The sequence below is a fragment of the Symphalangus syndactylus genome, chromosome 19, assembly GCF_028878055.3.
Source record: "Symphalangus syndactylus isolate Jambi chromosome 19, NHGRI_mSymSyn1-v2.1_pri, whole genome shotgun sequence".
NCBI lineage: Eukaryota > Metazoa > Chordata > Mammalia > Primates > Hylobatidae > Symphalangus > Symphalangus syndactylus.
This window is the reverse complement of record NC_072434.2, coordinates 25,580,400-25,603,780: the sequence shown is the minus strand read 5'-3', so window position 1 is coordinate 25,603,780 and position 23,381 is coordinate 25,580,400. Positions and strand designations below refer to the sequence as shown.

At 36.3% G+C, this 23,381-nt stretch overlaps 1 long non-coding RNA gene across 1 annotated transcript in view; it reads right to left on the bottom strand.

Annotated features, from left to right (window-relative positions):
- The window catches only part of LOC134731968 (uncharacterized), a 40,374-nt gene extending 21,452 nt beyond the window's left edge, over positions 1–18,922 (bottom strand). Inside the window, exon 1 of the long non-coding RNA XR_010114726.1 lies at positions 18,080–18,922. This is a non-coding gene — a long non-coding RNA (uncharacterized lncRNA). The remainder of the gene's footprint in view (positions 1–18,079) is intronic.
- Between the last annotated feature and the right edge of the window lie 4,459 nt (positions 18,923–23,381).

Sequence of the window (23,381 nt, the reverse complement as noted above, 5' to 3'; positions counted from 1 at the left end):
TTAAGGAGTATGTGCTTAAGACTATGGGGGTATTTGGAGAAAATGCTGGGGCTTCTATTCTTATATTTTTTTCCACAAAGCACCTGGTTATATTTTTATATAGGCTTTGAAATTATGAAACATACTACTGTAGTAAAATATAAATAAAATTTAAGAATAGATGCATAGATATTCTGGGTATACGTTCAACATGTCTAATGACATGAATTTTTAAATCTGGTCTAGAAGAATCCATCCATCTCAACTACTCAAGGACATCATTTCAGCAAGTTCCCTTCTCTTCTACATCATCAGTTTTCCCATTGTCCTGGGGCATCCCTATCAGCACCAAACATGCTGTCATATTTCCTACTATATAAAATTCTCTCCTGTGGCCCTCATCTCCATCCAGTAACTACTCCATTCCTCAACATCCGTTTTCAGAAAAACATCTACAAAGGAGTTTTCTGTATTTTTGGTTTCCCTTTCCTTTTCTCTCATCCTCTCTTGAACTTAAACTAATTTGGCTTTTCTCATCACCACTCCATGACCTCCATATGGCCAAACACAATGTCCAGTCCTCAGTCCTCAGCTTACCTGACCTCTCCGAAGCATTTGAAACAATTGTCATTCCTCTTGAAATATTTTCCACACAATGGGACACCATTTCATCTTGATTTTCTTCTTACCTCACTGTCCATCCCCTCTCCATCTCTCTTGATAGTTTCTCCTCATTTCCTTAAACTCTGCTCTATTTTTTCCATACTGTTTATCACCACCTGAGAGATTGCGTTTTTTTGTTGTTTTTGTTCTCAATTTTCTCTATCTAGAATTTAGGTTATATGAGGATAAGAACTATTTTTTTTTTTGACTCCAGTATCTCTCACCTAGAACTGCTTAACCCATAGTGAAAACACAAAAAATATTTTCTGGATCAATGAACAAATAAGGAATGAACGGTGCTCAAATTTGTACCTGTCGCCAGAGAAATCCCAAAGTGCCCAAGATTTGTGTGGGCTGTCATTGGATGCTGTGGTCATGAAACTATCATGGCTCTGTAGCCTATCTAATGTCTTACTCAATCTCAGGCTTTTTATCCATATCTAATACTGCTTTAAGTGTAAGTTCAAGAAGAAGCATGTCTCCACTGTCTACCTGTGAAGTATACCATGAGCTATATTTATTTTTGCATTTCATTAAATGCAACTTCTTAATAGAAGGTCATACAGAAAAGAAAGAGCTCATGCTTGAAAAAATAAGTAGCTGGGTTAAAAAAAACACACCCAAACTAAAAAAAATCACAGGATATAAAATGGTTCTATTGGTTTAATTAATCTGAGTATTACATTCCAGTATCTAGCTTAGAGCTTTGCATAGGAATGTATGTCTAAATACATGGATAAATGAATGCATGCAGGCATGAATAAATGAGTGATTCTTTCCATGTGGACACTCCAAGCACATGGACATTTACAGGCTGCCCTAGAAAGCCAAATCTCTTTATCTTTGAAGAAGCTAAATATTCAATATCTTATGTCAAGAATGCTTCCAAATTAGCCCCATGAAGTATTTGTACTGAACTGTCTTTAACAATGTAGACCTCATCTTAGTGGAAAAGTGTAGTATCTGCATGATCAATGATGGTGCAGCTTTTTAATCGAATGCATTTTCAAAATTTGTGTTAGGATTGGTTTCAAAGACCACAACAAAACACCACAGCAATTCCTCTCATGCTCATTGGCAAGGTGACATTGCCACCCCTCCCATCAAGAGGAGTTTGTTTGCCTTCCCTTTGAATCAGGGCTGGCCTTGTGATTTGCTGTGGCTGACAGAATGCCATGGAAATGATGCTCTGCCATACACAAGAGGCTTGCAGCTTCTGTTTTCCCTCTCTTGGAAGGCGACCCTGAGACTGCCATACTGTGAAGAAGCTTGGAATGAAAATAACATGTCAAGAGAGTCCCAGCCATGCCAGGCATCCCTGCTGAACCCGGCCTCAGTCACCATGCCTGCTGGATGCAATCACTTAGTGACCCACATGAGAACAGCAAAGGAACCACCAGCTCAAGCCACAAAATCATGAGAAACAGTAAATTGTTTTAAGTCATTAGGGTTTAGAGTGATTTGTTACATAGTAATAGATAAATGAAACACAATTATTCACATCAATGAGGCAACCTAAGGAATACGGCAATATGAGGTACTTCTTTGATTCTAATTTCTTTGCTTTTAGAACTGCTGCTCTGGGAACCGGTGGACTATACAGTATTCATTTGTATAGGAACAATAACTAGTACATTATGAATGAAATACGACACCTATATGTCAGATTTCTCTCAGGATGGCAAATAAGGGTGAAGAGCCATTTAATCCAAATATGGGTCCAGGAGGCGCTGAGGGTCATAGTCCTTCTAGCACAGCTGTTTGCAGGCTTTGGGGAATGGTGTAAAGTGGACACAGCCGGCCAACTTCCTGCCCCAGGGTGAACCCTGGCCCAAGGCAGCCAATGTAAGAGGCACACATCTGGTGTGAGTTTACAAGGAGTGACAGGAAGCCTCCTTCAAGTGGACTCTCACGTGGCTTCTGTAGTCACAGTGAGTGCAAAGAGAAGCAGGAAATGACAAATGACTGTGACTTAAATCAGCTGTCAAGGCTTCCCCCATTTTATTCCTAAATTACCACAATTTAATAGATCCTCTTATCTGAGACTGAGACAGGTATAGTCCCAGAGTCTGGCCCTGTGTAGCCATAATGTTTATTATCATTACCAATTAGTATTAGTGGCAGTAATTGAAGAGTGACAGTATTAGGGAATAGAGGTAGAACTAGAAGGCATCATAGCCATGATAATAATAATTATTATAACAATAATGAGGGCTCCCTTCCTGAGCCCTTGCTAGAGGCCAAGACTATCTTAAGTTTGCTACACTACATGCATTGTGTCTCATTTAGACCTCAGAACAGCCTTTGAGGGAAGAACTTTTATCTTCTTCTCATGAGCCTTTGCAGACAAAGAAACATAGTTTTAAATTTCCGAAATGCCCCATTCAGGTGATCTGAGCTTAATCTGAAAAATGGGAATCACGCCTCTATTGCACAGGCACATTATGATAACATTATTGGAAAATGCTTAACTGCAAGTAAGCACACAATACATAGCATCTGTTATTACTATTCAGATAAGATGAAGTGTTAGTAGGACAAACGACAAGCAGCAGTAACGTTTAAATGGTTTCCACACTCCTACTTCCTACTTTATCTACCAGACAAACCAAATAGGTAACTACTTTCCTCCTATCCTCCTTCCCATCTGTCTTATGATATGTTTGTAAAATAAGCAGGTTTTGTGCAGAGAAAGATAATTTTTTCATGTCTTTTTCATGACTTTATTATTATGGTTTTTTTTTTGGCCCTTCTAGGGTCACTCCTTGAACCTCTTTTGTTAGAAAATCACCATCATCTTTTTTCATTAACAGCAAGAAATATTGGCCCATGTATCTTGATTTAAATCATCCTTCTGATAATGATTAGCTAGCCGACTTTCAACCTGGTTTTATGCTCTGCAGGGGCATATCTGAAGCGAATATGACTTTTCAAGTTTCACCCTGCTTTCAGCAAAAGTGCAGTTTTTACTGCTGTGCCTTGCATTGAGTAGTGATGACAAAAATGCATGTTTCCCATTTAAACCGATTATCCTATGATTTGGTACCCAGGCTTTGCTTTACATGGTTCCAGAAACCTGTGAACAGCATCTATCCAATATATTTGGCAGCGCCGGCCTGAGGACACCTGCTTTAATCACCAATCACAGAGTCTCCTAGGATGGGAGGAAACAAGATCCCCTTGAAAACTGCTCCCAAATCCACATCTTTCACCTCGAAGTGGAGCATCTTTTAGAGGTGCTCATGGTTTGCAGCTTGAGGCTCCTGGCTCAAAATTGAGCTCATTCATGGCTGAAATAAGGCAAACTGAATGGAAACAAATATAGGTGTTATGAAAAGTCCCTACAGTATAGGAGCTCCAGGACCCCATTTTGACTCAATCCTTCATGTCAAAGATTTGGCTTCAGGATGAATTAATTTATTCAACTACATGCTCAACATCCAGCTTTGTATGATTGCAAAAGCCTTTTACCATATGAGGCAAGTAGTCCACAAGACAACTTCTAGGTTAGCTTTCCCATACAGAGATCATTCAAAAACTTTATTTTGCAAGGTCAGTCCCATTTTCTAATGCCCACTTTAAAAAGAAATTGCTCTACATTTGAATCATTTGGGGATTTTGTTTTTTGTAAAATGTAAATAACTAGCACTAACCACCCAGAGTAGGTTTAATTTGAAAATATTTTTTTGCATGAAGAAAAATTAAGCCAAACTTTACCTTAATTAAAAGTTAAAAATCATAATAAAAGTTTTCTTTTATTGCGTTTCCAAAGCCATTAACTTTTCCAGGTCCAGAATATAGACATCCCATATAAAATGTAGACATGAAACCAGGCTCAAATTTTTCTAAAAGTATTTATTATTTTTTAAATGCATTGATAATTGGTTCTCTGATAAACAGAAGGGAAGCCAGAGGGTCCTCTTGATTGGTGATCTGAATAGTACATGGATTTCAGCTCACCACCCCTCCACTGCCAAATACCAATTTCATTCAAATATTGAATTTGCAGTAATAGGACTTAAGTGTCTCAAATTGAAGAAGAGCAAAAATCATCAATTTAATAAACTGTTCGTCTGAATCCCCTAATGGCCAAAATCAGAGATTCCAATTATGCCAGTTTATTTAGCATTTATCATGTTGATAGAATGAGAGACCTTACCATGGGAGAAAAAAGGATGAAGAAAAACCATTCACAATTAGACAGTAAAATGTAATGTCATCATCCAAACTGACAGAGGGTAACTTAAATCATTTAAAATGAAATACAAATTAATTATTCCACTTCTCCCTTGAAGAAACTGGCCAAACACACACCCTACTGAAAAAAATCAAATTTGTTTATATTTACTAGAGTTCCAGTGAACTTTCAGAGTTCTAGTGACCTTCTGAAAGCATTTCAGTAGATTAACATCTGCCCTCAAGAGGTATTAGTCTAGAGATGAGACTATTATAAAAGACTCAAAGGTGTCAAAATAAATTCATTATTGCCATGCATAATCTTAATACCTGTTTAATAATTATTCTCAATTTATTTTATTTATTTATTTTATTCTATTTTTTTTTTGAGATAGGGTCTTGCTCTGTCACCCAGGCTGGAGTGCAGTGGCATGATCTTGGACCACTGCAACCTCCACATCCTGGGTTCAAGCAATTCTCCTGCCTCAGCCTCCCAAATAGCTGGGATTACAGATGCACACCACCACGCATGACTAATTTTTGTATTTTTAGTAGAGATGGGGTTTCACCATGTTGGTCAGGCTGGTCTTGAACTCCTGACCTCCAGTGATCCACCCGCCTCGGCCTCCCAAAGTGCTGGGATTATAGGCGTGAGCCACTGCACCGGGCCTGCAGTTTATTTTAAAAGGGATGATTAGACCTCTTTTCAAAGGATATTTCTTTCTGTGTTTTTTGATCAAAACAGTAAAAACTAGAGATTATAAAAGTAGGTGAAAACATTTCAAGAAGGCAGATCGATTTATAGTTCAAAACTCAAGTTAGATTCTAATAGTGTTTAGGAACAAATTTGGTCAAAATCAGTCATCTTCCATGAAAATCATTGCTGACAAGAGACTATATTATTTAATCAGTAATATAGACGAAGTAAACACAGATTTGGGGGCTGCTATGATATTTTTGCTCATTGTTACAAGTGAGACATCAAAAGCTCATTTCTTAAAATTAGGTTATTTTCTCCTCAAGACTGTAAAGATTGCTGCCTTTAGATGCCAGTTAGGATGTGTACAGTAATTGGTAAATTTCTGTTCTTAGGTTTGGAATGAGATTTATAATCCAGCCAAATATCATTACTCTCCACAAACAGCTATATTAGAAAACAGGTATTTATGATCATTGATTATTTGAAGCAATAATTGAACATTTGAAGGCATAAATGTGACCTTTCTTACCAACTGTATGTAATCAGTGCTTAATTTAATCCAACTGGGTGTTGTAGCTTCTATTTCCCACCAAATTTCTGAGTGTAACCCTCTTTTTTAGGCTCTACTATCTTGCTGCTTATTAGCAAAAGACTCCTTAATTCAAGGTCCCATCCAGCATTTCTGAAACTCCAATCCCTACACTGTTCTTGCTGAGAAGTCTTTTGTTTTCTTATCTTAATGAGAAACATCAATTAACCTCTACTCTCCCCTTCTACAACAATTAGATACAAGGCACTACCCTCTTCCCTCTCAAGGGTGACTCATGTTGGAGAAGAGTGAAAATTTTTAAAAATTGAAGTCTCTTTAGTGCCCTATGATGAGTTGACTTCTGTAAGTATCTATCCTTGTCAGGAATGGCAGCACTGGTAAGTCATCCAGGCTGTGATGGTGGCCTGTAGCAGTTTCCATTAGCCACTCCTATTCTCATCAGGCTGACTTTCAGAGGCCACTGCTGGACAAGGGTGGTGAGGATGTCCTCTTGCATCCTATCAACTCTCCTAGGCCAGTAGCAGCTGCACAACTTAGCATTGCTCCCTTCACCCAACCTGGATCTCACAGCTGCCCCTTCTTAATCACGAGGAAGCAACTGTAGGATAACACAGCTCCTGCAACCCTGAGTTTAGTTGGAGACTAGGCCACTGCTACTGTCACACTCACATCTCCTCAGAGGCCTCCCTCCATTCCAGACCTCCCTTTCCAAGTACATTCCCTACTCCCTTGGAGAATTCAAGCAAAGCTCTCTACCTGTTCCTAAGGATGGTCCAATCTCAGGACACGCAGACAAGAACCTGGCTAGGCCAGGATTCTACCAGATAGGTAAGCACACTTAACTCTAATTAGAGGCCTAGATAGGTATGTGGACAGTGAAAATCTGTCTAGCAACAAAAGCCCTGCCATCTTAGTGTAAACAGCCTCGGGCAGCTCCAGCTATTTTCTCTGGATCAGTGTCAGGTGACCCAGTTCACTTTCTCTTATCTCAGCATAATTAGCCTTTGCGACTTGTGAAGAGGAAGTATGATCTAACTTTTTCTTTCTCAGTACTATTTATTTTTCAGCATTGATTTTTCTGTTTTGAGTTTAAACTTCACGTCTTAATCATTTTCTTGCTACCTTTTCCATCGAAAACTAGGAAGCAAACTAAGCTAGCTTGTGACCTCTGGGCATCTCTCCTAAATTCTACAACTCTCACCTTCTATCATGTATTAGATCACTGAGGTTAAATTAAATATTACAGGGGTTGAGCACAGTGGCTCATGCCTAAAATCCCGGCACTATGGGAAGCAGAGGCAGGTGGGTCACATGGTCAAGAGAACGAGACCATCCTGGCCAACATGGTGCAACCCTGTCACTACTAAAAATACAAAAATTAGCTGGGCATGGTGGCGCGCACCTGTAGTCCCAGCTACTGAGGAGGCCTAGGCAGGAGAATCACTTGAACCCGGGAGGTGGAGATTGCAGTGAGCCAATATTGCGCCACTGCACTCCAGCCTGGATGACAGAATGAGACTCCGTCTCAAAAAAAAAGAAAAAAGAAAAAAAATTCTATAGGAATTCGATGCTCTCTTTAGAGTCAGTCCCCTCCTTTAATCTTGACTAGGTTCTTTGAAACTGTTGTCAGCAAAATCCTTCTTTTGCTGACAGTTTCAAAGATGCCCAGACCTTGAAGGTTTTTAGCACTGGCTTATCCCACCTAAGATTGTTCAAAACACAAGTTTTTGAATCATTCAAACATATCTGGGACACATAAATCTGATTTTAAAACAAGTACATATATCCCCTTTGGAACACGACCCCAGCAGCCTAAGAACCACCTCCATCCCCCCAGTGGCCGGGGCAGACCCTGCCCAAGAAAAGTCTGAGCTCAGACCCACCTAACCCTGCCCACAACTGGCAGTATTTCTCCACTTGCCCTGGTAGCTTAAGACAAAGGACATAAACTTTTGGGAGCTTTATGGCCACACCCATTGCCTGAGAAACCAGAATACTTCCCCTGGACAACTTAGGGCAGCTCAAATCCCACTGCTACTAATGCAGCTGGTCCTCTCTGGCAAGTGCAACCTCCTGGCTGAAGGCCAACAAACTCAGACACGTACAGTACCTCTTGACAGAATAACATTGTGCCCAAGAAGGAGAAAATGGCTGCATGATCTCAGCTAACACCACTGCCTGAAACACCCTGACTAACCAGAGGTCCTGCGTCTATGTGACAATTTCACTACTAGTATAACCAGCATTTGAGAGAGCCAGCTCACTAAGCCTGTCTACAACCAAGGATTCTCACAATCTGTCTCACTCCCCTGTGATGCCATCAGAGTGGGTGCTGGTACCCACTGCTGGGAGACTTGAAGACAGGTCCTATCACTGGATCCTTTGCAGACATTCCTGACCACCAGCCTGGAGTCTGGTAGCTGCACCAGGTGGCTAGACCCACAAGAGTAATAACAATCATTGCAGCCTGGCTCTCAAGAAGTCCCATTCCTAGGCTAACGGGGAGAGCGCCACATGAAGGGAATACTTCCACAGGGTACTGTGGAAGAACAAATTCTGAACAGTAGGCCTTGAGTACTAGATCTTTCTGCTGGTTGGAAGTTTCTTACAGGAGAGACACAATTGCAGCACTGGGAGCAGTAGGGAAAGTCTGTACCTCTACCCCAACAGGCAGGCAGCCTCTGATAGTGAAAGCTTTTGGAGAAGGGGTCCTTGTTCCCCCCTGGAAGACCACTACAGACACATCTGGGACTTCTCATGTGGGAATGCAGCATGGATGCACTTACAGACAGCCTTCCTGGAAAAATTCAAGTTGATTACAGCCCCACAGGAGGAACACTCTGCGATTCAGGCCTGCACAAGAGGCAGAGTCACAATCCCTCCCTACTTGGAATATCAACATTCCTATAGATGAAAAGAGGTGCCTTTCTGATCTGAATAGCCAGTACACTGGGGCAGGAGTGATACTATGAGGTGGATAGCTTTCCTGCAGGCCTGGCAGGGAAGCTGAGGTAGCTCCCACCATTCACCCTGATAAAACCTCAGCACATCTAATTAAGAGCTCCCCCAGCCACCTTCATCAAGGCTGGGACCTCTGCCCACCATTGGGTATTACATCTACCCACCTGCCTTACCTACAAGTAGTGCCTACCCAGGGATACCTCCCCTATTGGCTTGAAGCCTTAATTATCAACTCAGTAAATAAAATACTGGGGAAAAATTAAATAAATAAAGTGTACACCATGAGAGAATGAGGTCAGTTTCAAGAGATCCCTGCCATTTCCAATCCCAAAGGAGACAGTGAACTCGCCCACACACTAAGTACATAACTACTACACCCAGGATCTGGAAAAGCCAGTGCACAAAGACTCTATATAACTAAGGAACTCATATATAGTCTTCACCCCTAAAAGCACCAAGAATCAAATTAGGCTGAAATAAACTATACACACTAAAGTCAGATCTTTAACAGGGAAAAAATAGAAATTAAAAAAAAAAAAACTCAGTCAAATAAAAAATAAATTCAAGAACAATTAGAAGAAATAGTCTACCCAAATGAGAAGGAACTCGAAAAGTAATTCCGGTAATATGACAAAACAGGATTCTATAACATCTCCAAAAGATCACACTAGCTCCCCAGCAATGGATCCAAACCAAGAAGAAATCTCTGAAGTGCCAGATAAAGAATTCAGAAGGTCGACTATTAAGCTACTCAAAAAGATACCAGAGAAAGGTGAAAATTAACTTAAAGAAATTTTAAAAACAATCTAGGATATGAATGAAAAATCTTACAGAGAAATAGATATCATAAATAAAAACAAATTGGAACTTCCAGAAATGAAAGACACGCATAGGGAAAAACAAAATGCAGGGGAAAGTTTCAACAATAGATAGAACAAATAGAAGAAAGAATTTCAGAGCTTGAAGTCAAGGCTTTGAAATTAACCCAATCAGGCAAAGACAAAGAAAAATAAAAAAATTAACAAAGTCTCCAAGAAATACGGGATTACGTGAAATGGCTAAACCTAAGAATAACTGGTGTTCCTGAGGGAGAAGAGAAGTCTAAAAGTTTGGAAAACTTATTTGAGAGAATAATTGAGAAAAACTATCCTGGCCTTGCTAGAGATCTAGATTTCCAAATAGAAGAAGCTCAAAGAACTCCTGGGAAATTCAGAAGATCACCACCCAGTGAAATACAACTGGAAATCAACTCCAAAAGAAACCCACAAAACTATACAAATAAATGAAAATTAAATAATCCACTCTTGAATGATTTAGGAGTTAACAATGAAATCAAGTTGAAAATGTAAAAGTTCTTTGAAATGAATGATAATAGTGATACAATGTTTCAAAACCTCTGGAATACAGCAAAAGTGGTACTAAGATGAAAGTGCATAGCATTAAATGCCTATATCAAAAAGTCTGAAAGAGCATAAATAGACAATCTAAGGTCACACCTCAAGGAACTAGAGAAATAAGAACAAACCAAACCCAAACCCAGCAGAAGAAAAGAAATAACAAAGAACAGAGCAGAACTGAATAAAATTGAAATAACAACAAAAAAACACAAAAGAAAATGAAACAAAAAGGTGGTTCTTTGAAAAGATAGACAGAATTGATAGAACATTAGTGAGTCATCAGGCTATCTAAAATAAAGATAAAGAGTAGAATCTTAAGAGCTGTGAGACAAAAGTATCAAGTAACTTATAAAGACAAACCTATTAGACTAACAGCAAGTTTCTCAACAGAAACCTTATAAGCCAGAAGACACAGGGGTCCTATCTTTAGCATCCTTAAACAAAATAACCATCAGAATCTTGTATCCAGTAAAACTAAGATTCATAAATGAAGGAGAGAAAAAGTCTTTTTGAGACAAACAAATACTGAAAGAATTCACCACTACCTAACCAACACTACAAGAAATGCTAAAAGGAGTTTTAAATCTTGAAATAAAACCTCAATATACACCAAAATAGAACCTCCTAAAGCATATATCTCACCGAGCCTATAAAACAATAACACAATGAAGAAAAACAAAGTATCTAGTTAACAACAAATATGATGAATAGAACAGTACCTCACATCTTAATATTAGCATTAAATGTAAATGGCCTAAATGCTCCACTTAAAAGATACAGAATAGCAGAATAAATAAATAAATAAAACACTAACCAAATATCTGCTGTCTTCAAGAGACTTACCTAACACATAAGGACTCACACGAACCTAAGGGGGTGGAAAAAGATATTTTATGCAAATAGAAACCAAAAGCAGGCAGAAGTAGCTATTCTTATACCAGATAAAACTGACTTTACACAACAGGAACAGAAGACAAAGAAGGACATTATATAATAATAAAAGGGTTAGTCCAACAGGAAGATATTACAATCCTAAATTTATATGCACCTAACACTGGAGCTCCCAGATTTATAAAACAATTAACTACTAGGCCTAAGAAATGAGATAGACAGCAACACAATACTAGTGAGGAACTTCAATACTCCACTGCCAGCACTAGACAGATCATCAAGACAGAAAGTCAACAAAGAAACAATAGACTTAAACTACACCGTAGAACAAATGGAATTAACGGATATTCACAGAACATTTTTCCCAACAACTGCAGAATATACATTCTTCTCATAAGCACATGGAGCATTCTCTAAGATAGACCATATGACAGGCTGCCAAAAAAACAAGTTTAAATACATTTAAGAAAATCAAAATCATTAAGTATCTTCTCAGATGACAGTGAAATACAACTGGAAATCAACTCCAAAAGAAACCCACAAATCTATACAAATAAATGAAAATTAAATAATCCACTCTTGAATGATTTAGGGGTTAACAATGAAATCAAGTTGAAAATGTAAAAGTTCTTTGAAATGAATGATAATAGTGATACAATGTTTCAAAACCTCTGGAATACAGCAAAAGTGGTACTAAGATGAAAGTGCATAGCATTAAATGCCTATATCAAAAAGTCTGAAAGAGCATAAATAGACAATCTAAGGTCACACCTCAAGGAACTAGAGAAATAAGAACAAACCAAACCCAAACCCAGCAGAAGAAAAGAAATAACAAAGAACAGAGCAGAACTGAATAAAATTGAAATAACAACAAAAAAATACAAAAGAAAATGAAACAAAAAGGTGGTTCTTTGAAAAGATAAACAGAATGGATAGAACATTAGTGAGATTGACCAAGAAAAGAAGAGAGAAGATCCAAATAATCTCAATTAGAAACGAAATGGGAGAGATACTACAACTAATACCACAAAAATACAAAAGATCACTCAAGGCTACTACCATTCATCTCCTGGAATTCAACTCATTGCAGGAGATGAATAAGCTCCTGAAAATATACAACCCTCCTAAATTAAATCAAGGAGAAATAGAAACCCTGAACAGACCAATAACAAGCAGCGAGAATGACATGGTAATAAAAAAATTGCCAACAAAAAACGTACAGGACCAGATGGATTAACAACTGAATTCTATCAGACATTCAAAGAATTGATACCAATCCTACTGAAACTATCCCAAAAGATAAAGAGGAAATCCTCTGTAAATCATTTTATGAAGCTAGTATCACCCTAATACCAAAACCAGGAAAGGCCATTAAAAAAAAGAAAACTACAGACCCATTTCCCTGATGAACACAGACGTAAAACTCCTCGACAAAATACTAGCTAACTGAATCCAACAGCATATCAAAAAGATAATGCATCATGATCAAATTAGTTTCATACCAGGGATGCAAGGATGGTGTACTATACCTGAGTCAATAAATGTGATACATCACGTAAACAGAATTTAAAACAAAAACCATATGATCATCCCAATAGATGCCAAAAAAAGCATTTGAAAAAAATCCAGCATTCCTTTAGGATAAAAACCCTCAACAAAATAGGCATAATAAGGACTTAATTCAAAGTAATAAATGCCATATATGGCAAACCCACAGCCAACATTATACTGAATGGGAAAAAATTGAAAGCATTCCCCCTGAGAACTGGAATAAGACAAGGATGCCCACTTTCACCACTTCTATTCAACATAGTACTGGAAGGCCTGGCCAGAGCAATCAGACAAGAGGAAGAAATAAAGGGCATCCAAATTGGAAAAGAGGAAGTCAAACTGTCACTGTTCCCCCATGATATGATCATATACCTAGAAAATCCTAGGCTCATCCAAAAAGTTTCTAGATCTGATAAATGAATTCAGTAAAGTCTCAGGATACAAGATCAATGTATACAAATAAGTAGCACTGTTATGCACCAGCAATGACCAAGCTAGAATAAAATTAAGAACTCAATCCCTTTTATGACAACTGCAGGAAAAATAAAAGGAATACACTTTACCAAGGGGGTAAAAAGAGCTTTACAAGGAAAACTACAAAACACTGCTGAAAGAAATCATAGGTGACACGAACAAATGGAAACACATCCATGCTCATGGATGCGTAGAAGAAATATTGTGAAAACAACTATACTGCCTAAAGCAATCTGCAGATGCAATATAATTCCTATCAAAATACATCTTTCTTCACAGAACTAGAAAAACAATCCTAAAATTCTTATGGAACCATAAAAGAGCCCACATAACCAAAGTAATACTAAGCAAAAAGAGCAAATCTGGTGGCATCACATTACACAAATTCAAATTATACTACAAGGCTATTGTTACCGAAATGGCATGGTACTGGTATAAAAATGGCATGTAGTCCAATGGAACAAAACAGAAAACCCAGAAATAAAGCCAGATACAGCCAACTGATGTTCAGCAAAGCATACAAAAACATAAATCAGGAAAAGGACACCCTTTTCAATAAATGGTGCTGGGAAAACTGGCAAGCCATATGTAGAAGAATGAAACTAGATCCTCATCTCTCACCTTATAAAAAATCAACTCAAATTGAATAAAAAACTTAAATCTAAAACCTGAAACCATAAAAATCCTAGAAGATAACGTTGTAAAAACTCTTCTGGACATTGGCTTAGGCAAAGAATTCATGACTAAGACCTCAAAAGCAAATGCAACAAAACCAAAAATAAATAAATGGAACCTAACTAAACTGAAAGGCTTCTGCATAGCAAAAGAAATAATCAGCAGCGTAAACAGACAACCCACAGAGTGTGAGAAAATATTCACAAACTGTGTATCCAAGAAAGGACTAATATCCAGAATCTACAAGGAAATCAAACCAATCAGCACAATAAATAAATAAATAAATAAATAAATAAATAAATAAATAAATAAAATAATAAAAATAATAATCCCATCAAAAAGTGGGCAGTGGGCATGAATAGACAATTCTCAAACGAAGATATACAAACAGCCAACAAACATGAAAAAATGCTCAACATCACTAATTATCAGGGAAATGCAAATTAAAACCACAATGAGATACCACCTTACTCCTACGAGAATGGCAATAATTACAAAGTGAAAAAACAACAATGTTTGCATGGATGTGGTGAAAAGGGAACACTTCTACAATGCTGGTGGGAATGTAAACTAGTACAACCACTGTGGAAAACAGTATGGTGATTCCTTAAAGGACTAAAAGTAGGACTACCATTTGTTCCAGCAGTCCCACTACTGGATAGCTACCCAAAGGAAAATAAGTCATTATAGGAAATGACATGCACATGCATGTTTATAGCAGCACAATTCTTTATTGCAAAGATATGGAACCAACCTAAGTACCCATCAACCAAAGAGTAGATAAAGAAAATTGGGTAGATATACATAGAATACTACTCAGCCATAACTAGGAATGAAATAATGTCTTTCTCAGTAAGTTGGATAGAGCTAGAGGCCATTATTCTAAGTGAAGAAACTTAAGAATGGAAAAACAAATATCACATCTTCTTACTATAAATGGGAGCTAAACAATGAGAAATGCAAAGGCATAAGAATGATATAATGGACTTTGGAGGCTTGGGTTGGAGAGAAATTTGGGAGGAGAGTGAGAGATAAAAGACCACATATTGGGTACAGTGTACACTGCTCGGATGACAGGTACAGTAACATCTCAGAAATCACCACTAAATAATTTATCCATGTAACCAAAAACCACCTGTACCCCAAATATGATCAAAATTAATATGAATAAAAATTAAAAAAATAAAACAAGTTCATATAGTAATACTTCTTCACGTTCCTTCTAAGCAGCAGAATTATTCAGTTCACTCATTTGCATGTGTTTTGCCAATCTAAAAGACGTTAGAATGAGTTTAAAAATCACAAAATATCTTGCATTTGTGCCAAGAACAATACAATTAATTGAAATCAAACATATCATCTAAAATTTTAACCTGGGAGGAAAAAATGTTGGTAGCGGAGAATACTACACGAAACAGAGGACATAGAAATTTCTGAAAGAAGCTGATTATCTTGAAAGATTTTTTTGTCACCGTCAAGGTCAAAAGAGCAGCAGAACTCTAAAAGACATGTTCTGTTGTGGAGGGAGGTAATAATGGATTGAAAAGATAGGGTAGGAGAAGACAATTACATAAATACCGGTGACATTTAAAATGTGACAGGATGAGAAAGTTAAAAAAAAAAAAAAAAAGAAGAAGTTCACCCTGTAAGCAAGGTCACCCAAGATAAATTACAAAACAAGATGCCACTAATTAGACTGAAATTCCAACATTGCTCATTATGATATTCAAAGTATCCAGCATATCAAGATAATATCATGATCTGCCTTATAATATGCCAAGGGTCAAATTTGGCCAGGATTCTATTAAATAATTTAAATACATCTAGTTTTAAATGACATCTAAATTCTTTCCTGCCAGATTAACATTTTAAAAATAATTAAATAAATATGTAGAATAAACTAAATGTTAGTTGCTTGTATATACTTTTTACTTTGAACTTTAAAATACATAATGATCTTTACTGTTAACACTGCACTTTATTCACCGACAACATTATGTAAAGAAAGAGATTATGATTGGATAAAAAGTTTCACATTGAAATTACTCTTCCAATAAATCAAGAGAAGACAGACAATATTGATCCTTTGGTTTGTGTAGCTCTTATAAGTGCATATAATGCTTCCCTATAATTTAATTTGAGAACCTTTACCCATAATTCACGCACAAAAGACTAGAGAATTAACTTCCTCCAGGATTTGGAGCTTTAGAAAGAAGTTCCTGATTACTTGCTTGTGTTTCTTTCACACTTTCAGCGTAACTTCAGAGTTAGTTTTAATTGAGACTTTTAATTTTACTATTACTGAACTCAACAGTATTCCTTTTGGCTTTGGTTTTGCATTTCTGATGCGATGTGTAGTAAGCCATTTCTAAAGGATGGATGATTTATTTATCATATTCATGGAGAGTAAACAGATCCTTCCAAAGTTCTGCCATCTTGAACTAGAGGTATTCTATGCAATTTCAACACCAAGCTATTGAGTGTCTGCTATGAACCTGATGTTATATTAAGAGCTGGAGATTCAAAGATGAACAAAACAAAATTTATGTTTTTAAGGGAATAAGTCATGATAGAGTCATAGGAGACTGGCCATCAAGGCCATCAAGGTCAATGTGGATATCAGATTAATTCATGTACATGAAAATCAGTTATTCACTTAATTTTTTTCCTCTGATTCCTAACAGAGCATCTAGGAGCAACAGACACAAATAAAATATTTGAGCTACCTGTGAAGCAGAGTTTAAGGAAAGGGCAAATAGGTAAACAGTCCCAAAACCATAGAGAACTGTCACAATAGAAATTATACCAAGAGGGTATGGAATCTTTACTAAGAATATGGGGAAAAGTGAACTTATAATTATCTGGAGTTGTAGCTTCATTCAACTTGGCATATTCAGAAAACTCCTTGCTTATCTACACTGCCTTTTTGAATTCCATCTTGTCTAAATGATGAGAATATTTTTCTTCAATTTTATGTTTATTGCGTAGTCAATCCAAGTTGCTTTATTTTTCTAGTTTTCAAGGAGCAACATTTTATCACATGACTTATTTTTAAAAATCATCTTCCATGGGAGCTGTTTGCTGTGGTGGTCCAATGTGCTCTGAATTTTAAAGTGCACCTACAGAGTGACTTTTCTTTACTTCTATAGGGGGTTTCAGAGTTGCCACTTGTTGTTGACTATATTTTATTATAATTTATTAGTTTGGGAGTACTATGCTATGTCCATAATAAACAGAATTTATGTACACTGTAACCTACCACAAAACCACATGAAGCAAATACTGAAGTTTGATTTTTGTATACAGAATTTTGTGTTTGTTTGTTTCTAGGTTTATTTTTCCACCCAGACCCCTAGGCAAACAAAAGCTTTCTTTGTTAGTTTTCTGGGTCAGAGATTGGAATGCTTCTAGTCCCACCTTAATAGACTAGGCATTCCATCAAGGGTCTTGACACAGAGGTCTTAATTTCTCCTTCATACTTCTTGAGGACCAAATGCTATATCTGCCGAATCCCTGAGGATATTAATTTGATATTAACTCATAGGAACTATACCCATACTTACCACCTGCCACCTCATTAACTCCCCAATTTGGCTTTGTTTGTTTGTTTTGAAGCCTCAATTATTCATTTTGGGAGACATAGCAAATACTTTAAATATTTTTGGTATGTTTTATCTAACACTCCTGCCCTAATGTTGAAAGTCATTGGATTCTTCCATGCTACCAAAAAAAAAAAGGAAAAAAAAAAGGCATGATTTATTGGTGACTTTAAGAGTATAGTTTGTATGTAATCTGTATGGAGTGGGAGAAAAGAAGGTCAGTAAGCAAAAATGTTGACATACGCATTAGCCTTCCTAACGTTACATGGAAATGGAATGTTTATAACTAGACTGTATGTCAATGATGAACTTAAGGAATACATTTTTGCCAGAAAATTTAAGAATGAACTCTTCTTTTTAAACTAGGAGAGATTTCTGATACTGTATTAGTTCATTTTGCACTACTATAAAGAAATACCTGAGGCTGAGTAACTTATAAAGAAAAGGGATTTATCTGGCTCACAGTTCTGCAGGCTGTACAGGAAGCATGGCACCAGCATCTGCTTCTGGGGAGGGCCTCAGGAAGTTTTCAATCATAATGGAAAGCAAAGAGGCAGCAAGAGAGGAAGAGAGGAGGAAGTCCCAGACTCTTTTTAACAACTACATCTTACATGAACTCACAGAAGAGAACTCACTCATTACCATGGAGAGGGCACCAAGCTGCTCATAAGGGACGCGCCCTCATGACCCGATGACCTCCCACTAGGCCCCACCTCCAACAATGGGGATCACATTTCAACATAAGATTTTGAGGGGACAAACATTCAAACTATGTCAGATCCCACTCACAAAAGACTAATTGTAGGCCGGGCATGGTGGTTCACACTTGTAATCCTAGAACTTTGAGAGGCCGAGGCAGGTGGATCACCTGCGATCAGGAGTTCGAGACCAGCTTGGCCAACATGCTGAAACCCCCATCTCTACTAAAAAGGCAAAAACTAGCCTGACATCGTGGCTGGCACCTGTAATCCCAGCTACTCTGGAGGTTGAGGCAGGAGAATTGCTTGAACCTGGGAGGCGGAGGTTGCAGTGAGCTGAGATCACACCATTGCACTCCAGCCTGGGCAACAAGAGCGAGACTCCATCTCAAAAAAAAAAAAAAAAAAAAAAAAAAAACAGACTAATTGCCATGCTGATTGCCCTACCACTATAACAACAGTAAATTCAGACAGAATATATGAAACATTGGTTTCAGATGTAAGAAAACAGAAAGCAAGGCCTTTGATCCATGAGAAATGATTAAAGTAAGTTCTACAATTGCATGGACTTACTGCCTAGAGGCAGCAGTTATCAGGCTGCAACAATGTGAGGGGGACCCTTTCAAAGCCTGGTATTCTCACTGAGCTGAAGAGACAGAGATTGTATTTGAAGAGGCCATGGCAGCTAGAATGTGTGAAGCAGAGAAGTAGAGAGAGGATCGTTACAGATATCTACAGAGAGGTCCCATTGAGTCTTTGCCTTAGATCCACAACTATGTGTGAAGAAACTACTCCAGGTCATAAAGACTTATGAGAAAAGTGTAAACAGAACAATTTCCAGATGTCAGATAAGTTGGGAATAGTTTAGTTTTTCATCTGAGGGGAAAGACCTCCTAACATGGGGGTACTGAGAAGAGTTTTCCAATAGATACTGACTCAGTAAAAGGCCTAAACTAGCTTCACAATAAAGACCACTCTGGAGCCATAGTAATAAAGCTTAAAGCAAGCTTTTAAAAGGTAAATCTCATTTGTAAGGAATTTAACTGCATCCCAGAATAAAATGTCAAGACTATTTAAAGCAATACAATGAAATCTGGCATCCAAGAATATTTGGCATCCCATCAAAACTTACTAGACTATGCAAAAAAGCAGGATAATATGCCCCATTGCCAAATTTTAAAAATCAACAGAAACAGGCCCAGAAATAACAGAGATGATACAGTTTGCAGACAAGGACCATAAAACAGCTATTACAAAAATTCGAAGATGATACAATGAGAAAATACATTGAAGACACACACACACACACACACACACACACACACACACAAACCCAGATCGAATTTCAGGAGGAAAAGTATAACATCTGAAATTTAAAAATATACTGGATATGGTTAATCAACGATCATGAGAAACTGAAAAGCAGCCAAAGATAAAAGACACTATTTATAAGGAACAAAGGTATGAATTACAGCAGATTTCTTGTCAGAATCTATGCAGTCCAGAAGGCTGTAGAATGACAATATTAAAGCACTGAAAGAAAAAAACCATTAACCTGTAAAAAAAAATGCAAAAAATAATTTTTCAAACTAACAGAAATGCAGAGAATCTATTGCCAGCAAATTTGCACTACAAGAGACAGTAAAGGATGTTCTTCAGGTATAAAGAGAAATGATGCATATGCAAATACACATCTACAGAAAGGAGTGCAGAGTGCCAGAAATGGTAATTGTGTGGGTAAATATGAAAGACACTCTTTTTCACTTATTAATATCTTTAAAGGTAACAGTTTCAAACAATTTTCAAAAAATAATACTGTATTCTACAATTTACAAGATATTTAGATACATATAAGACAGAAACACCAAGGACAGAGTGGAAAACTGGGTGTATATCACTATCAGGGTTTTACACTATATATGAAGTGATATATTTTTAAAGGAAGATCATGATAAGTTTATGATATGTATTTTAAACCTGAGAGCAAACACCAAATAAAATTTTAAAGAGCGATATAATGTAAGCCATAGTGATGACAAAGCGTAATCATGAGAAACATTCAATTAATCCAAAAGAGGCGGAAGATAGGAAAAAATAAATAATAAACGGGACAAATACAAAACAAATATAAGTATAGTGAATTTATTACAATGCATATCAATGATTATATAAAATGTGAAATACTTAAACAATGCAATTGAAAGGCAAAGATCATCAGGTTGGACAAAAATGGAAAACTCAGTGAAATTCTATATACAAAAAAACCTTTAAATATAATGACACAGATTGCTTGAATGTAAAAGGGCAGACCATGGTATGCCATGCAAACACAATCAAAATAAGAATGATGTTGGCTATAATTACATTAGAAAGAAATATTTTTAAAACAAGGAATATTATCTTGGATAAAGAGGAAAATTTCATAGTGATAAACAGGGCAATTTATCAATGAGGGTAAAATCAAAAGTGTGAACAGCCTTAATAAAAGAACTTCAAGCTTTATAAAGCAAAAATTGATAGAGCTCAAAGGAGAAATAGAAAGTTTTACAATTCTACTTGGAAATTTCAACATTGCTCTCAACTGATAGAACATGTAGACAAAAAAATTAAAAATGATATAAATGACTTGAACAACATTATCAATCAAATGGACGTCATTATAGAACACAAAAGAATATATATACTTTTTTCAATGCACACAAAATATGCATCATAAAACAAGTCTTAATACATTTAAAAGGATTTAAATCGTGCATAATATGTTCTGTTACATAATCTAAATTAGAAGTTAATAACAGAAAGACATTCGAAAAAATCTCCAAATGATAGGAAAGTAAACAACACACTTCCAAATAACCCATAAGTCAAAGGAGAAATGTTAAAAGAACATATGTATTTTGATCTGGCAGAAGAAGAAAGATTAAATATCAGTATCTCCTTAAAACAAAAGAAAAAGAAAAAATTAAACTTAAAATAAGCAGAAGCAAGGAAATCAAAATGTTAAGCCCCTAGGAGAGGGAGTGAAAGTGACAATTTAATGAATAGTTTCCTTTTGGGGTGATGAAAATATTTCGGAACTAAATAAAGGTGATGCTTGCACAACACCAATGTACTAAATACCACTGAATTGCACACTCTAACATGGTTAGGTTTATATGCTAAGTAAATTTTACCTCAATAAAACAAAATGATAAGAATATAAAGAAGTGATATAGAAACTGATTTAAAAATTGAGAAAACCAACGAAAACCAAAGTTAGACACAAATTATTAATATCGGAAAGAGGGAATATAGTCACAGACCCAACAGATATTAAAAGAATAGTAAAATCATATTTTGAACAACTTAATGCAAGTAAATTTTAAAACTTGAATTAGACAAATTTCTTGATAGATATAAATTATCAAAGCTCACCTGAAAATGAAGAGATGAGCTGAAGAGTCCTCTATCTGCTAAGTAATTGAATTCATAGCTTAAAACTTTCCCTTAAAGAAAATTCCATGCCCAGATGGCTTCACTATTGAGCTAAACCAAACACTTAATGAAAAAATAATACTAATTCTACACAAAATAGTTCAGAAACTAAAAGGGGAGAAAAATTTCCCAAATCATTCGATGAGATTTAGGTTAGCTCTGATACTAAAATTGTAACAGCACTAAAGAAAACTACACACCAATATTTCTCATAAATGTAGACACCACAATTCTTAACAACGTATCAGAAATTCAATCCAGCAATAGATTTTTAAAAATAATACACTATGATTAAAGTTGAATTGATCCTAGGAGTACAAGGTTACATTAACATTCAAAAGTCAAGTGACGTTCTGGTTAGGTAACAATTTTTTAGAAACCAAAAAGCATAAATGATGAAAAATAAAACCGATAGACATTCTCAAATTAAAAACTTTTTTGTAAGGCCACTATCAGGAAAATGAAAAGGCAAGCCACAAACTGGAGAAAAGGTTTGTAAAACATGTATCAGGGACTTTTATCCAGAATATTTTTTTTTTTAATCCAAATTTTTACAAGTCAGTAATAAGAGAAACAACTCAATACAAAATGCACAAAATAGTTGAATATACTCTTCTCTAGAGAAGATCTATGAATTGTCAATAAGCACATGAAGATTCTCATGATCTTCAGTCATAAGAAAAATAAAAATTAAAACCAAAATGAGATACCACTACACACAAACCAGAATGGCTGAAATTAAAAGGATTGACAATACCACTATGCGAAGTGAAAAAAACTCATTTATGTAAAATTCTTGAAAAGGCAAAACTATAGTAAAAGCATATCAGTGATGGCCAGGGATTAGGATTGAGAGGAGAGGCAGCTGCGAAAGAGCACAAAATAACTTTTAGAGTGAGGAACTGTTCTCAGTCTTGATGTGGTGGTCGTTGCATGACTATGTAATTGTCAACATTCACTGAATTATAGTTTTGAAATGGGTGAATTGTGATGAATGTAAATCACATTTTAATAAAGCTAATTTGAAAACTTATGAAAGATGAACCTTGAAAGGAAAGGAACCTTCACATAAAACAATAGTTGTGGGTGTCAGGAAAGCAACTTCATAATCCTATAAAAATCTTGAAATCAAAACACACAAGGACTTTTAGTTCACCTTATAACTGCATGTTAAGAATTAATTTTGAGACCCCACAACAATCCCTAAGAACAGTATTCCCTTATTTTTATACAAAATTATCCTTTGCCCAAAATATGCATATGAGCACCCATGTCTTATCTATAATTATTGATAAGAAATATTGGTTACATTTTTCTAGCAGAAGGTTTTTAAAAGATACCAATTACAAGTCTTATCAATTCTAATTTGCTTAGAAATTCAAATGATTTTCTAACAGTTTGTCAACAAGATGTCTCATATATATATATATATATATATATATATATATATATATATATATACCTATAAGGTAAAGCAGAGCATTTCTCCCTAACATCTGTTTTACAAGTTGGGATTTTTGCCTAATGGGTTGTATCCAATTTGGACATTTATCAAACCTAAGAAAACATAGCTCTTTTTCAAAAATATATTTT